The sequence below is a fragment of the Oncorhynchus nerka genome, linkage group LG18, assembly GCF_034236695.1.
Source record: "Oncorhynchus nerka isolate Pitt River linkage group LG18, Oner_Uvic_2.0, whole genome shotgun sequence".
Taxonomy (NCBI): Eukaryota; Metazoa; Chordata; class Actinopteri; order Salmoniformes; family Salmonidae; genus Oncorhynchus; species Oncorhynchus nerka.
This window is the reverse complement of record NC_088413.1, coordinates 43,838,477-43,845,434: the sequence shown is the minus strand read 5'-3', so window position 1 is coordinate 43,845,434 and position 6,958 is coordinate 43,838,477. Positions and strand designations below refer to the sequence as shown.

The following is a 6,958-nucleotide window of genomic DNA, read 5'->3' as shown; positions in this document are numbered from 1 at the left end:
AGTTCAACCAGGTCCCTACACATCAATCATCATGACTACTTCAAAGGAATACATACAATATATACATAATTTCACACACCCTCTAAGGCGTGAAAACAGGAACAGGATGTCCTGACCGGATGCCCAAATATGGGCACTCCCAGAGCACGTGATCCTGACATAGGGTCATAAATCATACGTTTGACACTCCCTCTATGGCTTGAGAACAGGATGTCTTGACCGGATGCCCAAATATGGACGTGCACACGTCATCCTGACATAGGGTCATAAATCATACGTTTGATGTGTGCCGTCTACTTTATTCTCTCTCTCATGGTTCTCACTCCCTTCCATAGATTTACACAGTAATTATGACAACTTCCGGGTGATGTCCACCAACCTATCAGAGGTCTTGCAGCATGAACTGACATGTTGTTCACCCATTGGATCAGATAATGAATCTTGTACTGAAAGCATAAACTACATCTAGCTAGCACTGCAGTTCATAAAGTGTGGTGTGTAGTTGACTCAAAGAGAGAGAAAGACAATAGTTGAACAGTTAAAAAAAAAAAAAATCTTCCAAAATGAAGGAGAAGCAGGAGAGAGAGAGCAAGAAAGATTTTGTCTTTTTTTTCACTTTAATTTCACTGCAGCTAGCTAGTTTAGCTTACTCAAGCACCCGGCTCAAACAGAGGGATGCTATGTTAGCTAGATGGCTATGACTATCCAACACAACACTGGAACTCATCAAAGTCAAGGTAAGCTTTTGGTTTTACTAATGTATTACCACCAGGGCCCGCCGGTGTAACTGCTATACTGCTTTCTTACTGTACACTGTACTGCATGATTGTACCTGAATTTTTCCAAAAGAAACTCTTGTTTGCAACTGTTGGACTAATGATTAAACACCCTAGATCAGCTAGATACAGGCAAGAGTGTGCAAAGCGGTATTGAGTGTGTCACTGCCTGTCACCTCAATTTTCTCTCGACCTGTGTGCACCTAAGTTATAAACTTCCATTCATAGGCTTGGTAGTAGCAATCTCATGATGGGTATAGGGCAAATTCGAGTATCATGTAGTGGTCTAAACCTATCGATGTTACATTGAGCTGGGTGAATGAAATATGAATGACAGTCATCCAATATGCTGTAATAGAAATAAGGCCATGCTCGTGAAAAAAAATATGCGTCCTCCAACCTCCACTGGTACAGTCATTATTACTCATCTTTATCAGGGGGTCAATCATTTCGGACCCCACTGTATGTTATGGAGTTGTGTTGAGTAGGAGTAGACTTTTACCTAATCTATTGTCACATGCGCATCCTCCTTATAAGGCCTACACAGACTGTACAATTTTAGCCATCTTATTCCACAATGTTGCCATCCCAGACAAAATGTCCACATCGTGGGAAAATTCTGAGCATGCACTACACATTTCCAATTTCCTTGTCCTAAATGTTTCATTCTGTCCATCCTCAACCCCAGGACATGGGTGCTCACATTGCATGATGATTCTCTAGTTGATTCTCTAGTCTCTCGGTTGTTTGTAGGAAAAAAAATGGCAACACACTAAAAGCAATCTGCTTTATTAATGTACACAATTATTATGTTCAGAATCATCAAAAAAGAGACGGAGGCGCAGAATATGGACCCGCAAATGGTTGGTCAGACATGGAACATATGGACTTTCTATTCTACACAATAAAACTTTTAATACACATAGGAAACTGTTGAGAGTGGTGAAAACCCAGCAGCATTGCAGTTCTTGACACACTCAAACCGGTGCGCCTGGCACCTACTACCTTACCCCTTTCAAAGGCATTTAAATCTTTTGGCTTGTCCATTCACCCTCTGAAAGGCACAATCCATGTCTCAAATGTCTCAAGTCTTAAAAAGCCTTATTTAATCTGTCTCCTTCCCTTCATCTACACTGATTGAAGTGGATTTAACAAGTGGCATCAATAAGGGATCATAACTTTCATCTGGATTCGCCTAGTCAGTCATGGAAAGAGCAGGTGTCGAAAGCGTTCCATAGGGATGCTGGCCTATGTTGACTCTGATTTTTTTCAGCAGGATAATGCCCCATGCTATACGTTTTGGATTGTCCAGGAATGGTTCCACAGACATGACAGTGAATTCAGCTTACTACAGTGGCCTGCACCAGATCTCAATCCAATTGAGCATCTGTGGGATGAGATGGAACGAGCAATTCAGAGTAGAGATCCACTACCAGCCAACTTGAAACAACTTTGGGAAGCATTAGAGTCAACATAGGCCAGCATCCCTATGGAACGCTTTCGACACCTTGTTGAGTCCATACCCTGACGAACTGAGGCGGTTCAGAGGGTAAACGGGGGTGCAACTCAATATTAGAAAGGTGTTCCTGATGTTATGTATACACAATGTAAATTAAATGGTATGTTTGTGGTAATGTGCAGTTGTCAGCCCGGGGTTCAGCTATTGAACAGTCTTATGGCTTGGGGGTAGAAGCTAACTTTGAGACTGGTGGTCAGAGACATGGACTCTTACTGTGGCTCCCTCTCCCTGCACACCGCCTTCTTTTGCCTTCTTGATCGGAGGTCCCTTTCAGGTAACGGGTGACCTGAACCTGGAAACCCTCATCCGTGGCATACCGGGTTGCAGGGTTTCTCAAAATTGCTCCTATACACAAAGAACATTAAGTTACATTTGAATTGCACGTGGTCTTACATGTGATCTTAAAAGTCGAGAAAACAAGTGTAACACATTTAACAATAGCCTGTAAGCAAGTCAAATAGCCTTGTATAATAGCCCAATCAAAACTTACTGTAATGAATAGTCTTCTCCAACGGACCTATTGCCCTCAAGATAGATAACAAAGTTGCTACCGTATTAGCCTATCTCAAGTGTTCATTCCTCCAGTGTTCTGAGATGACATTGCAGCAAAGGTGTACTATGCAGACCTATAGAAATAAGGACCATTTTAAAGGTCCCACACAGTCAATCTATTTCCTAAGTAAAAATAGCATTTGAATGAGCAAAACATCACCCATAATATTTTTACACTATTAAAATACTCAGATTTATTTTATTTATTTATTTTATTTTTTTACAATCAGGAGGCCTGAAAGAGCAGGCTGAGTGTGCATGGAGCTTATATTCATGAGCTCATGCCTGAGAACCCAATAATTATTGTGTGACAACTCCCTACAGGGGCTGTTCTGAGTGCTGGTTGGTGACAACCAGTGCTATGCCTCTTCTTTGCCGGCATGGGAGAGATCGCATTTGTAAAATGCACAGGTTTTAGAGTTGGGGGTTGTATAAACCTATCTGTCTAACTGTTGCAAACCAAATGGTAGAAAACTTCTGTGTAAATGTGTAGATTACGTTTATGAATTTCCTGCCTGGGCTGCGGGACAGTGATTATGAGATTAACACATGTTTTTTGCAGAAGTTGTTGTCCCACAACTCTCACATATAAACCAATCAGCCTCCAGGATCCAAACCTGTTTAATAATGGACTACATCTCCTTGACGACCAGGTAAACAATGGGCCACATGTCATTCCAAGCCTAAATAGTACACCTCACCCCATTTTCTGTGCAAAATGCACTCATTGTCAACAGAGCTGATCATAGACTGTTGGATATCAGACAAACAGCAGAAATTCACAATTGCATTTCTATTGTTTTGTTACTAATTACATGATACAGTTCAATGATACACTTCTTAACAATAATGAGTAAAGCCTGAGTCACCTTAGAAGCTTAGACATAAGGGAATATATATGAAAACAGCATACAATAAGTGTACTGGACAATTAATTAGTGCCTCTGCATTAGCATTATAAATGACAATATGTTTAAAATAGGCAAGCATAGGCAAAATATTGATCAACATGAACACTCATCATGAGTAATAAAGGTGAGATTATAATCGTGCTTTTTATTAGCGCCATAAGCCTAATATAGGCACCCGGCCACCCTACAGTGTTTAGGACCCCATTGAGTTGTACAATTTGTAATGGTTGAAAAAAAAACAATACAAAGTAGCAAAATGTGATATCATATCACGTAAAAGGGAATAACTAAGGCTTTAGGAAATGCAACCAACTACAGAGATTGATGGGGAGGGGAACAGGAGAGGAGGGGGACCCATTTACCCCGCTTCAATCAAGCAGACTTCAATCATCCCCCAAGATTGAAGCCGGAGACAAATCCAGCTATGGCCTCCTCGTCATTTCTCTCACACTGGGCAGACAGGCGTCCTGGGATGGACAGCTTGCACAGCTTCCCCACAAACAGCACTGGATCAAGGGTGACCTCATTGTAGAGGAGATCCAGGAGCCTGTCTGTGTAGCCTGTAATGCTTTTGAAAAGGGAAATGTTTTTGTTTAAAATGGGTAGTGAATTTAATTTCCTTTTTATTGTTCTGTTCTGAGTTATGATGCTAATTTATTTATGTAGCGATCTACTTATTCTACAATGTGTTTTCTGGGATGTTTATACTCAATTTGAAACATGCAATATTTGGTCATGCATTTTGGTGAAACTTTTCAACGTTTGTATTTGGAATGTGTGTGCCTGAAATGCTCAATTGATTTGAAAAGAATAACTATGACTTACAGTATGTTGGGTCTTTCTTCACAGCATTCCTGCTATGGTGGTTGCCTGGCAAGCTGTGCAGACAGAGTAGATGTAGAATTTTCTAAAATGTACATCATGACAGCTTGGTAATAGTGGAAAGACAAAAGGAGATGGGAAGTGAAATAATAACCCACCCCCTAATCATCATGATTAGCCCCAATGACACAAGCTACATAAACTATAAGACACACAATGGAATGACAAAATATGTTTTTCAGGGGTAAATTAAAAATACTATACACATGCAACTCCTTTTGTGGACAACATTCCTTCCTGTCAGGGGGGCTTAGGGATGGAAGAACGAAAGCCATATAGTGACTACAGAAAATATGCAGTTCACAAGTCAAAGCAGTCTCAGTTAAAGCCACCTCATCAAACTCTGATACTTACATTATGGTCACATCCACTAATACAGCAGGAGTCTTCAGAATTAGCTTCATGGAAAGACTCATCGAATGATCTCCCCTATTAATTGATAAACTTCTCTTGAAATGTGCGCTGCATACGTGTGACATGATCATAATTTCGGGTTTGGCCAGGGTAGGCCGTCATTGTAAATAAGAATTTGTTCTTAACTGATTTGCCTAGTTAAATAAATGTTAAATAAAAATAAAATAATAATAATTGGGGAAAAAAATGGTGCATCCTGTCCACCCAAAATGAAAAGCAGCCACTCTGTCGTGTCTTAATTTTTTTTAATAGTGTAACGTTAAATTAACACTGTGGCATCCAGTCACAACAGTATGCTTTTTCTGGCGTGCTGGTAAGTAGCTTGCTAGCTAAAAGTCACAACACAAATTAACAGTGATTAGTTACCAGTATCATTCTGTTTGTGCGATCTTACGGTTTGTAAACAAAGACGTATGATGTGCACATGTGATGACGGTTTTAATGCGTTACAGATTTAACTTAGTTAAGTTAAGACGCTACCATTGGCATATAAAATGTCCGGGCATGACTTGACGTTGCAGAATGCCGTCCTCCTGAATCCAAGCATTTTACATAGGGTGAGGGGACCAGTAACTTTATGATCAACTTTATCACTGTACCAGCTGCAGTCATTTTTCAAGCTTGGGTCAACCTCCTATGAACTGGTTTCATCCAAATATCATCCAATTGGATCGGGACCTTTAATCACTCCTGAAAACAATTACATAACATGATGTTTAAGGCTTGTGATGTGCAAGTTGTTATATTACCTGCTTGCCCACTTACAAGCTGGGTCGTTAGTCACCTGCTATGTTTGTTGCTCCAGTGACCTGAGACCACCAACAACCTGCGTCCATAGCATGGTAGCAACCTGGGTCACATGTTTCTCCAGTGATCAGAGGGAAGATCTCAATTGCAAAATCCTTGTGTCCTCGCTCCTGGTTTCCTTCTAAAAAAAACAATTGGAGGAGAAGGTCAGAGGGGCGGGACCTCTGGCTTTCTCATCCAATGGGCTTTGAGAAGGAGATGAGTAGAGAAGACGCGAGGAGAATGCAATTGAGATATCCCCTGAGACTTCCAGCAAACTGGGTCCTTAGCTGGGACTGGGACTAAACTATCAAATACTGTACAAGACAGAGCAGATAAGTATAGCTTCATTTGGGTTAAGTGAATGTACATATTATGGTGCTATGGCGTATTCAGTGTGGTGGAGGGCAAGAGAGAGATCAATAACAATTACTCATGGTTTACTAACTATACAAAAATTCATAAGATGTCTGACAGGGCAGGGCTACCTAGGTTTCTCTGCCTGTAAATAATGCTACATTTCCTTTATCTTCTTTTCAAAAGAAATTACATTACCATGGTGAGTGCCTTTAGACTGTGAGGTTAGCCAACTAGTCAAATTTGTTGTTTTTTGATCATATAGAAAAAATATACACCCAAACATGTTTGTAGAGGTGCTGAATAACAGAATGTAAAGTGTATAAAATTACAGAGTGGCTGCAGATCATACTTTTTTTCAGAGTAGTTTATTTTTTTTGGGGGGGGGTAATGGTCCCGCTTCCCCCTCCTTCCTGCCCGCAGCTATGATCGGATGTCTTTGTCCAGTGTAGCCTGATCAACATGTTGTGCAACAAACCTCTTTGTCTGTTGTAACAGTAGGATATTGCTAACATAAAGACGATACAAACAGGCAGTCTATTTAGGCAAGCTATTCTATTTAGAGGCAGAATGAGTCATTCCATGTGAAATCAGGACAAAAAAGACCATGATTGTGGATTTTCATGCAATTGAATCCATAGAATGGTCCTTTGGAGAAAGGATTGTTGACATGTATTTTACATTTGTATCCAAAAGCATAATTGCGAAATAATCAAAGTTGGTATGTTTCTGACATTTTTGGCTTTAATCAAATCCAAATC

General features: G+C 40.3%; 1 long non-coding RNA gene across 1 annotated transcript; it reads right to left on the bottom strand.

Moving 5' to 3' along the window:
• Positions 1–3,086: 3,086 nt before the first annotated feature.
• On the bottom strand, positions 3,087–5,914 carry LOC115146582 (uncharacterized). Its single transcript, XR_003866174.2, has 3 exons — positions 5,804–5,914; positions 4,584–4,636; positions 3,087–4,326 (listed from the first exon to the last, which is right to left on the bottom strand). It is a non-coding gene; the product is annotated as an uncharacterized LOC115146582 (long non-coding RNA).
• Positions 5,915–6,958: the final 1,044 nt, after the last annotated feature.